This window comes from Sturnira hondurensis, unplaced genomic scaffold (assembly GCF_014824575.4).
Source record: "Sturnira hondurensis isolate 20B ecotype Veracruz unplaced genomic scaffold, ASM1482457v3 Scaffold0024651, whole genome shotgun sequence".
NCBI lineage: Eukaryota > Metazoa > Chordata > Mammalia > Chiroptera > Phyllostomidae > Sturnira > Sturnira hondurensis.
Genome location: NW_028097282.1, coordinates 654,157 through 668,596, shown reverse-complemented (window position 1 = coordinate 668,596; position 14,440 = coordinate 654,157). Strand labels below are relative to the sequence as shown.

Below are 14,440 nucleotides of genomic sequence, written 5' to 3'. Positions count from 1 at the left end.
TGTAGTCAGAATGCCTGCTTTCCTGCTAGCTTTGCAGTCAGTTATTTTGAACATAATGTTGCTTTGGCTCAGCCCAAAGGTTGTTTTGCCCACTTTGAACATTCCAAAGATTTGAGGAGTAACATATGCAGGCTAATTCCTCTGGAATGGCTGTCCTGACTCCATTTTAAAATGGTTTCACTTATGGCAACTTTTTACAGTCCCATCCCTGGGCCTACTTCAAACTCTTATATGGAATTAAAATTCCACAGGTATTTCATTGATAGTACTTCTGGTCTGTGGCACGGTCCTCCAGTACAGCAAAGCCAAGCCTCCTAGTGACCTACTTTGAAAAGATAAGATCCAGGGATCCAGAGAGAGAAGATGCCAGAAGGGAAAGAAGGCCACAAAGAGGATGGGACACCAGGCTAACCTAGCCTCTGTACTCTTTGGGTTCAATGGAAAGAGGCCTTTAAACTAAGCACTTGAGGCCCTAACCTAGCAGTATTTGTTGTCCACCCTGTAGGGCCCGCACTTCCTGGCCTTGATCCATTAAGCCCATCTATCAAAAATGTCTATTTTAATGCAAGCTTTGGGAGTCTAGGAGCTATTGCAGCAATTGAAGCAGCAAACATATCTCTATTTTGCATTATCTAAGCCTCTGTATTAATAAGGCATGAAACAATGTAAAGAAAGAAGCTTTTATCCTTATCAATGGAATCAATGCTGTACAGAACCACTCCAAATATTCCCAACTGTCATTTCCTTGAAGAAGCAAAATCTGATCACCTGGTGAAATTGGGGACTTCTGGCCAAGATGAAGGCGTACATAGACACACTCTGCCTCCTCGCACAACCAAAATTAAGGACAACAAAAATTTAGAAACAAAAAAACAACCAGAACAAAGAGAAAATTGAACTGTATGGAAGTCGGGCAACCATTCATCCAGACCAGTGAGAGCTGGCGGAGTCAGAGGCTGGCAGAAAGGGGTCACAGCATGAAAAAGCCATGGCTGGTGACCTGGGCACACAGGTGGCGGCTGACAGACCACGGGAGTGGGGTGGCAGTGAGCAGACCCAGTGAGGCGCGCAAGGCAGTTGGCTGACCACAGTCCCACATTCGTGCACAGATAAACCAGACAAAAACAGGCAGTGAGACAGACCACGCAACCCAGAGCCCCAGCACCGGGAAATAAAGCCTAAAAGCACTGATTGAAAACACTTGTGGGGGTTGAGGTGCTGGGAGAGACTCCCAGCCTCACAGGAGAGTTCGTTGGAGAGACCCACAGGGTCCTAGAATGTACACAAGCCCACCCACCTGGGAACCAGCACCAGAAGGGCCCAGTTTGCTTGTGGGAAGCAGCAGAAGGGACTGAAATCTGAGAGAGAGCAGAGGAAGTGCCATTGTTTTCTCTCTGACTTCCCCCCCCCGACATACAGCATCACAGCCCAGTGACTGGGGGGGAGGGTTGCCCCACCCTGGTAAACACCTAAGGCTTCACCATGTAAGAGGTGCAACCAGACCCCCTCCCAAAAGTGGCTCAAATGGAAGAACACATCAAAGCCTCAGAGCCAATACATCTAAGCAACCAAGAGGTAGACAACCTATCAGATGCACAGTTCAAAACACTGGTGATCGGGATGCTCACAGAACTGGTTGATTTTGGTCGCAAATTAGATGAAAAAATGAAGGCTACACTAAGTGAAATGAAGAAAAATGCACAGGGAACCAATAGCGATGGGAAGAAAACTGGTACTCAAATCAATGGAGTGGACCAGAAGGAAGAAAAAAAATGACCAAACAGAAAAGAATGAAGAAACAAGAATTCATAAAAATGAGGAGAGGCTTAGGAACCTCCAGGACATCTTTAAACATTCCAACATCCGAATTATAGGGGTATCAGAAGGGGAAGAGGAAGAGAAACAAGTGGAAAACTTATTTGAACAAATAATAAAGAAGAACTTCCCCAGTCTGGCAAAGGAAATAGACTTCCAGGAAGTCCAGAAAACTCAGAGAGTCCCAAAGAAGTTGTAACCACGAAGGAACACATCAAGGCACATCATAATTACATTCGCCAAGATTAAAATGAAGGAGAGAATCCTAGAAGCAGCAAGACATAAGGGGACAGTCACCTACAAAGGAGTTCCCATCAGACTGTCAGTGGATTTCTCAAGAGACCTTCCAGGCAAGAAGGGGCTGGAAGGAAGTATTCCAAGTCATGAAAGGCAAGGACCTGCATCCAAGATTGCTCTATCCAGCAAAGCTTTCATTTAGAATGGAAAGGCAGATAAAGTGCTTCTCAGATAAGGTCAAGTTCAAGGAGTTCATCATCACCAAGCCCTTATTACATGAAATTTTAAAGGGATTTATCAAAGAAAAAGAAGATAAAAAATATGAACAGTGAAAGGACAGCAAACTCACAGTTATTAACAACCACACCTAAAACAAAAGCAAACTAAGCAAACAACTAGAACAGAAACAGAACCACAAAATGGAGATCACATGGAGGGTTACCAACAGGGGAGTGGGTGGAGGAGAAGGGGGGAGAAGGCACAGAGAATAAGTAGCATAGATGGTAGGTAGAAAATACACAGGAGGAGGGCAAGAATAGTATGGGAAATATAGAAGCCAGAGAACTTGTGACACATGTACATAAACTAAAAGGGGGGAATGGTGGGGGAGGGGGTGTGCAGGGTGGAGGGGAATGAAGGGGGAGTAGGACAACTGTCATAGCCTAATCAATAAAATGTTTTTAAAAAAAGAAAGAAAATGGGTAACAGCCGCCACATTTCTTGTTGTCACATTAGTCCATATCATTTTTAAAAGATTTTATTTATCTATTTTTAGAGAGAGGGAAAGGGAGGGAGAAAGAGAGGGAGAGAAACATCAGTGTGTGGTTGCCTCTCACACTCCCCATGCTGGGGACCTGGCTCACAACCCAGGCATGTGCCCTGACTGGGAATCGAACCAGTGACCCTTTGGTTTGCAGGCTGGCATTCCATCCACTGAGCCACACCAGGCAGGGCTAGCCCATATGATTTTCAACTGTTACTTACCACAAACTAAAATTAAAATGTTAATTTGTTTGTTTATTTTCTGTCTCCACCCACTAGGAGGAATGATCCCTGAGAACAGATGCCTTGGTTCTTTTTTAAAAAATTTAACATGTTACATTTTTTACATCATTTTATTGTACATTTTTATTACCATTTAGCCATCCAAACCCTCTTCCCCACCTGTTGGGAACCGCTCTGCCTGGTTTCAGGATTTGTAACTGCCTCCCATGGCTAAGGCTGAGTGAGCAACCTCTGGAATGTGAGTCACAAAGAGACAAGGCTTGTCTCTGGTAGCGAATGCTGCCTCTGCTTACTCCCCTGCCCACAATGCTTGGTTGGATGGTCTATGGCAGGAGAGACTCGGCAGAGGAGGGGCAATCTAGGCCAGACATGATCACTTGGGAGGTCATCATGGAAGGACCTGGGGGACTGCAACAAAGAGGGAGTGATGGACCCTCGCCCCCAGGCTATTTTGACACAGGCCAAGGGAGACTCCAGACTTGAGTACAAGCCGCCGCAGTTTTCACCGCCTGACATGGTGGCATGCATGCCGGACAAGGCGGTGCGCTCCTATAGTCTCAGCTACTCCGGAGGCTAAGGCAGAAGGTAAAGATATTTGCCAATAGAGAAAAAACTGTTTCTAAAAGTTATGTATGTGTTCATAAGTTTATCAATCTAAAGCTTGATCTAAGTGAGATAAAAATTGTGACATGTTAAAGAAATATTAAGAATCTTCCTTGTTTATGCCAGAGCTGTGACCTTCATTGTAAAACCGAAATATAGGTATACTATCTCCCGGAGGAAATGATTAGTCAGTCAAGTCACAAAAGGCCCTTGGCATGTAACCATTTTTCAAATTATTAAAGAATGTCCTGCCCTGGCTGGTGTAGCTCAGTGGATTGAGCACCGGCCTGCGAACTAAGGGATCGCGGTTCGATTCCCAGTCAGGGCACATGCCTGGGTTGCAGGCCAGTTCCCAGGAGGGCAACCATACATTGATATTTCTCTCCTTCTGTCCTTGTGTCCTTACCTTCCCCTCTAAAGATAAATGAATAAAATCTTAATTAAAAAAAAGAATGTCCTCATTGTACAGGAGTTAATCCTCAAAGACTACATTCCCAAATAATTTGCCAAACAGATGTCACTCATTACGCTCTCCTTGGAAAATTCAAATATGTTCATATTTCTGTTGATACTCACTCTGATGCCCTACATGCATCTGCTGTAACGGGAGTACTTTACAGTCCAACTAGTCAGGCAATTGTGGAACAGGCTCATCATACTTTTAAACATCTTTTTAACAAACAAAAAAGGGGGAGTCATGAGTCCTACCCCCCCAAATTTGGTTTTATTGGCCATGTTTATCTATAATTTTCTAAATTATGATGAGTTGCTCTGTACTCCAATTGTAAAACATTTCCAGACAGAACAGTCCAAACCATCTTACCCTCAGATTTTAACTCTTAGCCTGGGGAAGAGGGCATGCTTGTGTTTGCTTTCCAGAATGACCTTTGGAACTACTGGCGAAGAGGGTGAAGCCATATCACAGAAAAGGCTTCCCTGACGACAACACACCTCCACCCATTGGACTCTCTTGATCCAGACTTCTCCAAGCTGTGTGTAACACCCCTGGAGTGGTATTCAACATCACCTAAGAGGGACTTTTTCTACCAATTTAAAGGGACAAATCAATAAATTGCAGCTACAGCTACATCAATAGCTGCAGGACATTCAACGCTTAACCAAGCAGGAGGTTTTTCAGACCCTCCCTGACAATTCTGACTAGCTGAACCCCAAACATTGGTTTGATGGCCTTAATCTGAGAACATGGGTTATTGAATCCACTGGTTGTGTACTGATTCTAATAATGCTTTGTCATTTACTCTTACTAAAACTCCTTCACCCTGAGTTCAGGCACAAACCTTTGCTACATATCTTTAAAGTAACTTCCTGAAGTCTGTGCTAATTCTCCCAAAGATTGAATTGTAACCAGACTTGTTACTTTTGTCATTGCCATGCATTTATATCATTTTTCAACGGACTGAATTTACAAGTTTGGGCTATGGCAGCCTTTGGATTCCTCCTCATTTTAATTCTTATTTGTGCTTTATGATGTATATGGAAGTTATTTTCCTGTGATCACATTTGAGAACAGTAAATAGTGGGTTTCACAGGCCTAACAGCTACAATTGATTTAACAAACAAAAAGGGGGAAGATGTTGGGAACCGCTCTGCCTGGTTTCAGGAATTGTAACTACCTCCCATGGCTAAGGATGAGGGAGCGACCTCCGAAATGCAAGCCACAAAGAGACAAAGCTTGTCTCTGGTAGCAAACGCTGCTCCAGCTTACTCCCCTGCCCCCAATGCATAGTTGAATAGTTGATGACGGGGGAGACTCGTCAGAGGAGGGGCAACCTAAGCCAGACATGATCACTTGGGAGGCCATCATGGAAGGACTTGGGGGAGGGGTGGCTGTGACAAAGAGGGAGCAATGAACCCTTGTCCCCCTCTCCCTCCAGGCTATTCTGACATAGCTGGAGTCCCCATTTCCTCAGGGAGAAGGACTTCCTGGCTCTAATCCACTTAAGCCTGAAAACCTGTGGTGGTGGTACAGCTCCTTGCCTTGCTAGAGCAGTATCCAGGGTAATCAGGCATAAGAAAGAGTTCCTAAAGTCCTGTGAAATCTGCTTTGCTAAGAGTGCTTTCATTCATGTGTTAAGGGTTCAAGCAGGAAACCCTAAAACTCTGTTCCCGACAGACTCTGACTCACACTAAGCCCTCAGATTTCTTTGAAATGTTATCTACTGTTTGATCCTTGCCGCCCTGTATTCCTGTGTATTACAACCCAATAAAAGCCCCTGGAGGAAGGGGCTCCTGGCCTTTTTCCTCTGAGAAATTGGCTACCTCTCCTCCCCAAGCAGACCATGTTTTGGTAGTGTTACTTTTATCCGTGGGGGACGGGGGGACTTGCAGGCAAAGTCGCCCCCACACCCACCCCCCCACCCCTCCAAATCACTACTATTGTCCATGTCCAGGAGTTCTTTCTCTTTGTTTTATAGACCCCTTATGTTCTTAATTGTCTTGGGGCCTCAGGATCTGAGAACTGTGTCTGGCACATAATGGGTGCTCAACAAATATTTGTTTAATGAATTAATGGGTTAATGAATCAGCCCTTTATGGGTTCCAGTGCTGACTGGCTTTCTGTTTATTCTACTGAAGCACACAGGCCCAGACTCCCGAAGTAAAGGAACAGCAGAAACTTCCTGCCAAGTGTCTTGAAGGCAGAGATGACACAGCTGGCTTGGGAGATCCATAAAGCAGAAATGTCCAGACAAGACTGAAAATGTCCATTTTTGTATTTCTTTTCTACACTGAGGCCTTTATTAACACAACATTAATATTACAACTTGTGGCTCAACATTTAAATTTTGCAGTTTGAACTCTGAGGCTACTTTAGAGTAGCCTCTAACTCTGCTCCTTAGAGTTAGAAACTTTCTGCAAAACAAGAATTCTGTGCTGTTTCATTTTGTTAATAATTACTCAAACGCTTTTGTCCTACAAGCATGAACCAGAATTAGGATACTGACAAATGCCTAATCATATGTTACACATCGTCTGCATCTCATAACAGCACTTCTCACTGAGTCAGCCAAGGTCCAGCTGCCTGCACCAAACAACCCAGTAATGTATGTTTATGATCTTATTTTCCTAAAAAATACCTCTCTTTGATCATGAGCTCCTTATGGCTTTTAGCTTTAGAAACCTTGCCCATCCTGCCCATTTTGGAACATGTCTTCAGTTAATACCAAGGCCTGTGTCCTAGAGTTGCATATGATATATGAGTAAAATCATCTCTTATTTTACTTTGCAATTGTAATTAACAAGATGACTCTGAAAATTGGTCCAAAAACTAACGTTTTCTTCCTTCTCAATTACCCTTTTCCCTGTAACGTCTGCCAACGCCAGAAGCGGTGGGGGGGGGGGGGGGCGCGGGAAGGCCAGTGAGGGTAGGCCCACAAAATTAAACTGGGAAATGCCTTTAAGAGGCGGGCTCAATTCCTCCTGCCAAGAGAGGCCACACTTCCCATCAACCCTGGCGCTTCCGTCACACTGACGGGCCTGTCTGGCGAGGCGTCAACTTACCCCCTTCTGTTGCTATGGCTACGAGAAAGGGCTTCCAAGGTCCGCCCAAAGGAATCTCAGTCGCAAATCCACTACCCTGGCACCCCCGTCCCCACTAGCTGCTTTTCGGGCTCCCTGCTGGGGCTGCTGTCACTTTTTCCCCTTTCCACTATCTGGCTTAGGCACCTCTGCGGGCTACTCTGGGCCCACAAAGAGAAGGTCCCCAGGCTCCTTTTCTAGCTCCTCGTCCCGGCTCAGCGAAACTTTGGCCACTAGATGGCAGCATGACCCCACCAATGCACCCAACCCAGCTCCCGCCCTTGTGTTTGAAAAAAATTGCTCCTCGACATCAAAACCTAAATCACCTCTCAGCGGAAGCAGGTCTTTCCGGAGTCTTGGTATCCTTAAATGTGTTTGATTGGTATCAGGCCTGTAAACTTTCTCGCACATGACTTTTTGGGGTTGTTTTTTTTTTTGGCCATTGTGCCATGAGTCCTGTAGTGCTTATTTTAATTTCCCAGTTTTCTTTATTAAGTGAATGTCAAGATGCTGAGTATATAAATGATGAGAACTCAGAACACATACCTAATAAGATAAATAGCCCACTCCACTACTCAGAAGTGACCACTTCTTTCTATTGCCTTATAAACCGGATAGCATTTGGGGGTAGTATTTTCCCCATTCATCAGCAGCTGTTCACAAACAACATTTGGAAGAGTTTCATCTTATTGTGCAATATCAACATTATTCTGCATAGACTATGTGGACTGTGGAAAGTAAACTCACAGGGTGACCTGATCTTAAATTCCTTACTGGGCAGCTGAAGGTGGGTGGTGACACCTCAGGCCTGTTCTGTAGTGGATGGTTTGTCCTTTGTCTCAAGCAAGCCTTGTCCACTGTTTCTGTGCATCTGGGTTAACTGGGCTTGGAAATAAGTCACAACCACCACCCTCAAGAAAGCACATATGTTAACTTTCCTGTCATCCAGTCTCCATCTTGCTTTCTCCCATCTCCCTGCAATCTTTCCTAAATTTTCTTTTTCACATCAAACATATCAAAGAAGCTGAAAAACTGTTACTCTCTTGAGCATTTCGGATTTTGCTCTCAGGCCTATGTCGTCATTTTGGCTCACATACTCTTGTAAAGGTTCTCTACAGGTTTGTAGATTTCTTGCATTGACAGGATTTACCATACCCTTGACAAGATCATTATTTGAATTTATTCCCAAACTATTCTAGCCAAGGTCTGTAACTGGTTTCTTTTTCTTTGTTTGCTTGTTTGTAAGGCTTTTTATTAATTGAGGTATAAGTGCCATATGCTATCACATTAATTCAGCTGAACAATATCACGATTCGGTATTTGTATACATTGCAGACTGATCACCACAGAAAGTCTAGATAACACTGTGGGGCACACAGAAACTCTCCTTTACACTCAAGGTTCTAATAAGCAAAGAGACATGAGACAGATTAGTAAGACAAAATGACCAAATTTAAGGCATACATACGTATGGGAAAGCCCTTGTACATGAGAGTCAGAGATTCCACAGGAAGGAAAGGTTCAGAGATTGAAAGGGGAATGAAAGTCTGTAACATATCTCAAGCTAGGGACGAGTTCACACGCCTTGGGGTCTTCCAGGGGTCATTGCAGGATGCTAAGGAGAGCAGATGTTTAGTAAATAGACGTTTGCCCTGCCATATGGGTGCATCAAAAAGATTGTGGCTGATGATGTGTTATTATGGGCAAAGCCCCTAATGCAGGTTTTTCTAGATAATTAAATGAGGAACAGAAGTTTCTCTTGAGCCCATAGCTAAAGCTGCCTTCAGCTCTAAACAATCCACATACCACACAGGCCCATCTCGGAGTGACTTGTTCTGCACTTCCACAGTTTTCTCCTCCAAAACTTTCCTGGATGCTTCACACTCAAGGCTGGGCTGAGGGACCATTCAGTCTCAGTCCTGAGAAAAGTCCGTGCAGTTCAAATGAAGTTGTGTCTCACCCTGGAAGGCAGTGTTGCTCCCAAAGTGAAGCCTCTGGTGCAAGCAGTGAAATATATGATGAGGCATCTCTACGGAAACAAAAGAAAAACCAAGCATAATGACAGGAGCAGACTTCTTCAGGTTCTGAGTTCTGAAAGCAGGCCTTAGAGATTTCTAGATGTCCGTGTCGAATCACGTTTCGATGTGGTGAAGGCACGCAGTGAGAGTCTGATAGACCCTCTTGGCCTGCAGCTTGAAAGTCTCTGACGATCTTTCTGCAGCAGGCTTGAGAGGACTGTTGGTAGATGAGCCATTGTAGTGATTTCTGTAAAGCAAACATTAACTTGTCCTACTTTAGCTTGCAAGGCCTTGGGGGGAAAAGGGCAGCTTTAGTTCTCAATGATTCCAAGTTAAAGGATGGAAGAATTAACATGTTAGTTTGGAGGTTTTCAGCCAAATATTTAAGAGCACTAGAAAAGTTCAGGAACCAGTCCTGTTCATAGGTAGACAACTATAAAAAATAAAAATAAAAAAGTTAAGAAAACCAGCCCTGGCTGGTATAGCTCAGTGGATTGAGCGCGGGTCTGCAAACCACACGATCATGGTTCGATTCCCAGTCAGGGCACATGCCTAGGTTGCCGGCCAGTTCCCAGCAGGGGACTCACGAGAGGCAACCATACATTGATATTTCTCTCCTTCCCTTCCCCTCTAAAAATAAATAAACAAAATATTTTAAAAAGTTAAGAAAACCGAACCAACAACCTCAAAACAGAATGAACAACCTTAGAACATAACACCCACTAATGTTATATCATACTTTGTATTCAAACAAATTTTCTCTCTAAAAATCACACTCATTTTTATCAAAGATAGCAAAATCATGACTAATTTATAAGCAAAATAAGTCCAGTGTCATTTACTAGGCTTGATTATTTGTATAAGCCCAGCAAGAAGAGTAATTAAACACATAGACTCCTTTAAGGCCTGGCTGGTGTAGCTGAGTGGATTGAGCATGGGCCTGCGAACCAAGTATCGTGGTTCGATCCCCAGTCAGGGCACATGCCTGGGTCGCAGGCCAGTTCCCAGCAGGTGACACACGAGAGGCAACCATACATGGATATTTCTCTCCCTCTCTCCTTCCCTTCCCCTCTAAAGATAAATAAATAAATCTTTAAAAAAACCCACATAGGCTCTTTTAAATCTGCTTTTCTGAATTTTTTTCATAAGGAATCTTCAGACTGAATTTTAAAAAGCCTCCAAAGGCTTGAAAATCCCAATCAAGGGCTTGCCATCAGATGATGCCTTCGATATCTATAGATTGGGGTGGATTCCTCTCTTCTCCAGGTTCCCAAAGTATCCCAAGGTGCCTGCACCTGCCAAAAAGTGACATTCTTTACTCACATGGTGAGGCCCCTGGTGACGGTGTGAACGAGCTGCCAGGCCAATATTTTCAAGAGTTTTTGTTGGCTTCCGTAAGTCCGTCTTAATTCCTTAAAACCGTGTGGTCATTACCCGAGTCAATGTGTGTCTCTGTCCTACATGGCGTTCCAGTCAAAGCCTTGGTAATAAAACCGGTTTCCAATTCTGTCCTGTTATAAAGAGAATGGATTCATACTGAATTTAAGCAAACAAACATATTTTCATGAAGGTAATAATACTCAGTCATGGAGAGATTCCAAACTCCGCAGGGATCAGGCAGAGAGAAGAAAATAAATATTTCAATTCTGCTCACACAGCTGTAATTTACCAAATTGCTAAGTCAATGGAAGTTTTAAGAGAAGCTTCCTTTCATCTAAAATGAAAAAGATTTTGAAAAACCAGAAAACTCAAACAGACAAAACAGGTATAATAATTGTAACCATTTCTACCAGTTCATTCAGTCCTGTGCAATTAGATTTGTTCTGCCTGAATCCAGTTTTCCCATTTAGTTCCCTTGACCCTGCCTGACAATCGAGGGTGATAAGGCTGGTGATGATTCCAAGACGTTTGCAAAGCCCTTCATCAAGACTTCTATGGTTTGTTCAGTAAAGTGGGTGTGTCACTCACTAGAGGTTGCGGAAGGTACACCCCAAGTAGGAAGCAATTTCTCCGCCACTGTGAGGGCATCAGCCTCGTGGCTGAGGACAGCTTCAAGTTATCCAGAAAACACACACACACACAACAACAAGAACATACTGATAATCCAAACTTCGTGGCTGTTGAACGAAGTCCAGCTAACCTGTACTCAGGTGGATGAAGAAATGGAAAAAGCAAAAAGCAAAAAAAAAAAAAAAAAAAAAAAAGCCAGGGATCCTGGGAGAACCAAGTGACCATCTTGGGGTTCTCATGCCCCCAACTATTTATGTAATTTATAGGCCTTGTTTACCTGTCTTAATTATCTCTGCTTCAGAAGCAGATCATTGCCATATTTCCAGGACAGCAGAAGGTCAAGGGTCTGGCAAATGAGGTGTTTGTTTTGCCAAACGAGATGGGATTCCATCCTCTTGTGCTGCAACGTGAGACTCAGATCTCAGTCCTTTCAGTGTGTCCTTCAGTGTTGGTGACTGACACCTGGTGCAGGACATCTCAGATTTCTAGGAGTTTCACAGAATTCCTGGCACACTTACAACAGACTTACACAAAAACAACATAAAGAAAGCTCAGTGTTGTTTCTTATTTATCAGGGTTTCCCACGCCATTACAACACGCCAAAAATAAACCCAACTAGTTAAGTATTTCTCTTGTATAAGGAGAGAAAACATTTCTTTGGAGGTGTTCCAGGAGCCCCTCTGGAATAAACCTCAAAGTTATTCCCAGGTCAAGACTCTATTTATAATTTAAATTTTGGAAGTCTGTCAAAAGGCTTGAGCATTTGACTTAACAGGATCATGGGTCATTATGAAGCAATACTTAATTATCCATTTAACCAAGGAGACAATAATAGATTTCAAAGACAAATATATATATATGTTTATATAATTGGCTGCAAAACTTAGGTCTTACTATTGAGGTGATTCAGTTTTCTTAAGTAATCAAGGATCTGATTAAGACAACATAAAACACAGAAACTTATTTTAATAAAACACAATCTTTTCTTTGGAGGCAGAAAAGTTTTTCACAGCTTCAGTTGCAGACCAATCGTCCTTTATAGCAGAGAAAACCTTCATCTAATTTTGCATCATTTTATTTTTGAGATTTAAGTTCTCTCCCACGAGTAAATTCTTTTCAGTCTTCCTTAATTTTTTTTATTCCATTGATTTTAGAAAGAGAGAAAGAAACACCAATTTGTTGTTCTACTTACTATTTTCGTTGGTGGATTCTTGTATGTGCCCTGACTGGAAGAACCTGCAACCTCTCCAGACTTGGCTCTAAGCAACTGAGCCACCCCACTAGTGCCAAATTTATTTCAGTCTCACCAGCTTTGCCACATAGAAAGTGTCCTTTCTCAAGATCCCTTTTACACAGACCTCTTACAACTTTGTACATTCGGATTTCTGTCCTGGTTTTTTTTTCCCTTTCCCATTCTGAAACAGTGAGCCTCACTTTAGGATAAAATTAATGTTCTTTCCCTCGAAAATGCATCTCCATACCTAATACCTATTTTTATGGGTCGAAACAGAGTCTCCTTTTTTTGTATGCAGTTGTTTCGCTATTATTTTTATTCTTGTTTTGGTTACGTTTATTACAATTCTTAACGTTTAAAAACCTTGATATCTAGTAAAAACAAGGTATCTAGTGAAAAGAAGTAGTGAACGGTGCTACACCACTATTCATTCACTCATTCTTTTTTTCTAATTTATTGGGGTGACGTTGGTTTATTAACCAATGCCAGATGACTTTCAAAAGTGCTATTCTGTAGCATCATCTCTATATTGCGTTGTGGGCGCACCACCCAAAATCTAGTCTCTCTCTGTCCCCATATAACTGACCCACTTTACCCTCTGCCTTCCCCTCCTCTCAGGTTCCCCTCCGGTAACCCCTTACATTGTCTGTGCCTGCAGCAGGGATACTAAAGAAGCGGCCTGCAAAATAAACTCCAGAAGGTCTTTAAAGAGAAGGCCCAATTCCTTCCTTCTCCCGCCCTAAACTGCCACACTTCCCATCAGCCCTGGCGCTCTAGCCGCTAGAGGGCCTGGCTGGCTTGGGGCCAACTTCCGCCCCATCCCCCACCGTTGCTATGGCTACGGGACAAGGCTTTGAAAGTCTGCCCAAAGAAATCTCAGACACAAACCAACGCCCTGGCACCCCGTCCCCACTAGGTGCTTTTCGGGCTCCCTGCTGAAGCTGCTGTCGCTTTTTCTGCTTTCCACCACGTGGCTCAGGCACCTCTGCGGGCTACTCTGGGCCCACGGAGAGATGCCCCCTCCCCCCCTTCTTCGGGCTCCTCGTCCAGGCTCAGCGAAACTGTGGCCACTAGATGGCAGCACGACTCCACCAATACACTCAATCCAGCTCCCGCCCTTGTGTTTGAAAAAAAATGGTCCTCTGGACCAAAACTTAAATTACCTCTCAGCTGAGGCAGATCTGTTTCTAGAGACCTGGTGGCTCTCTCTTCTTTCTTTAGACGTATTTGATTAGTAGTAGGCCTGTAAACTTTCTAGCTCATGACTTTTTGGTTTTTTGGTCATTGTGCCAAGAGTCCTGTAGGGCTTATTAATTTCCCTGTTTTGTTTATTAAATGAATCATCCTATCCGAGATCCATGTATTGGTTAATAACATATATGTTTCAAAAGTACAATTCTATTGAATATAACACACCATCTGTATATTGCATTCTGCACTGACTACCCAAAATCAAGTCTCTGTCAGTCACCATATATTTGGCCCACTTTACCCTCTGCTTTCCCCTCCACCCTGGTTTTTATCTGGTAACCAATCTTATTTTTTTTTATTGTTTTTTGTATTTTGTTTGTTTATTGCTGTCTGTTTATTAGTGAAATCATATGGCTCTTGTTTTTTTTAGAGTTTTTTCTGGTAACTTGATTACTCAAAATTTATCAATGTTGCGAATAGCAGTATGTCATAGTTACTCACGGCTGATTAATATTCAATTATATATATACACACACACAGACCACATCTTTTTTATCCAATTATTCTTTGAAGAACACTTGGGAAGTTTTTATGTGTGGCTGTGATATATATTGTATATGAACACAATCATAATACATACATTTTTATGACTGAATTGTTTTCAAAATTTTCTGTTTATTACAGAAGAGGAAGATATCTCAGTTACATGATAGCATTATTCTTAATTTTCAGAAAAAATGTATACCTTCTTTTCTATAGTGGTTATATCAGTTTCTATTCCAACCATCAG

At 42.9% G+C, this 14,440-nt stretch overlaps 1 long non-coding RNA gene across 3 annotated transcripts; it reads right to left on the bottom strand.

Annotated features, from left to right (window-relative positions):
- Positions 1 to 8,432: 8,432 nt before the first annotated feature.
- LOC118981769 (uncharacterized) lies at positions 8,433 to 13,234 on the bottom strand. Of its 3 annotated transcripts, XR_005065411.1 has the most exons (4): positions 12,418 to 13,234; positions 11,503 to 11,749; positions 10,539 to 10,726; positions 8,433 to 9,648 (listed from the first exon to the last, which is right to left on the bottom strand). It is a non-coding gene; the product is annotated as an uncharacterized LOC118981769 (long non-coding RNA). The 3 variants fall into 3 exon arrangements; XR_005065413.1 differs by lacking the exon at positions 11,503 to 11,749 and having other exon boundaries at positions 12,414 to 13,229; XR_005065412.1 differs by lacking the exon at positions 11,503 to 11,749 and having other exon boundaries at positions 13,055 to 13,229.
- Positions 13,235 to 14,440: the final 1,206 nt, after the last annotated feature.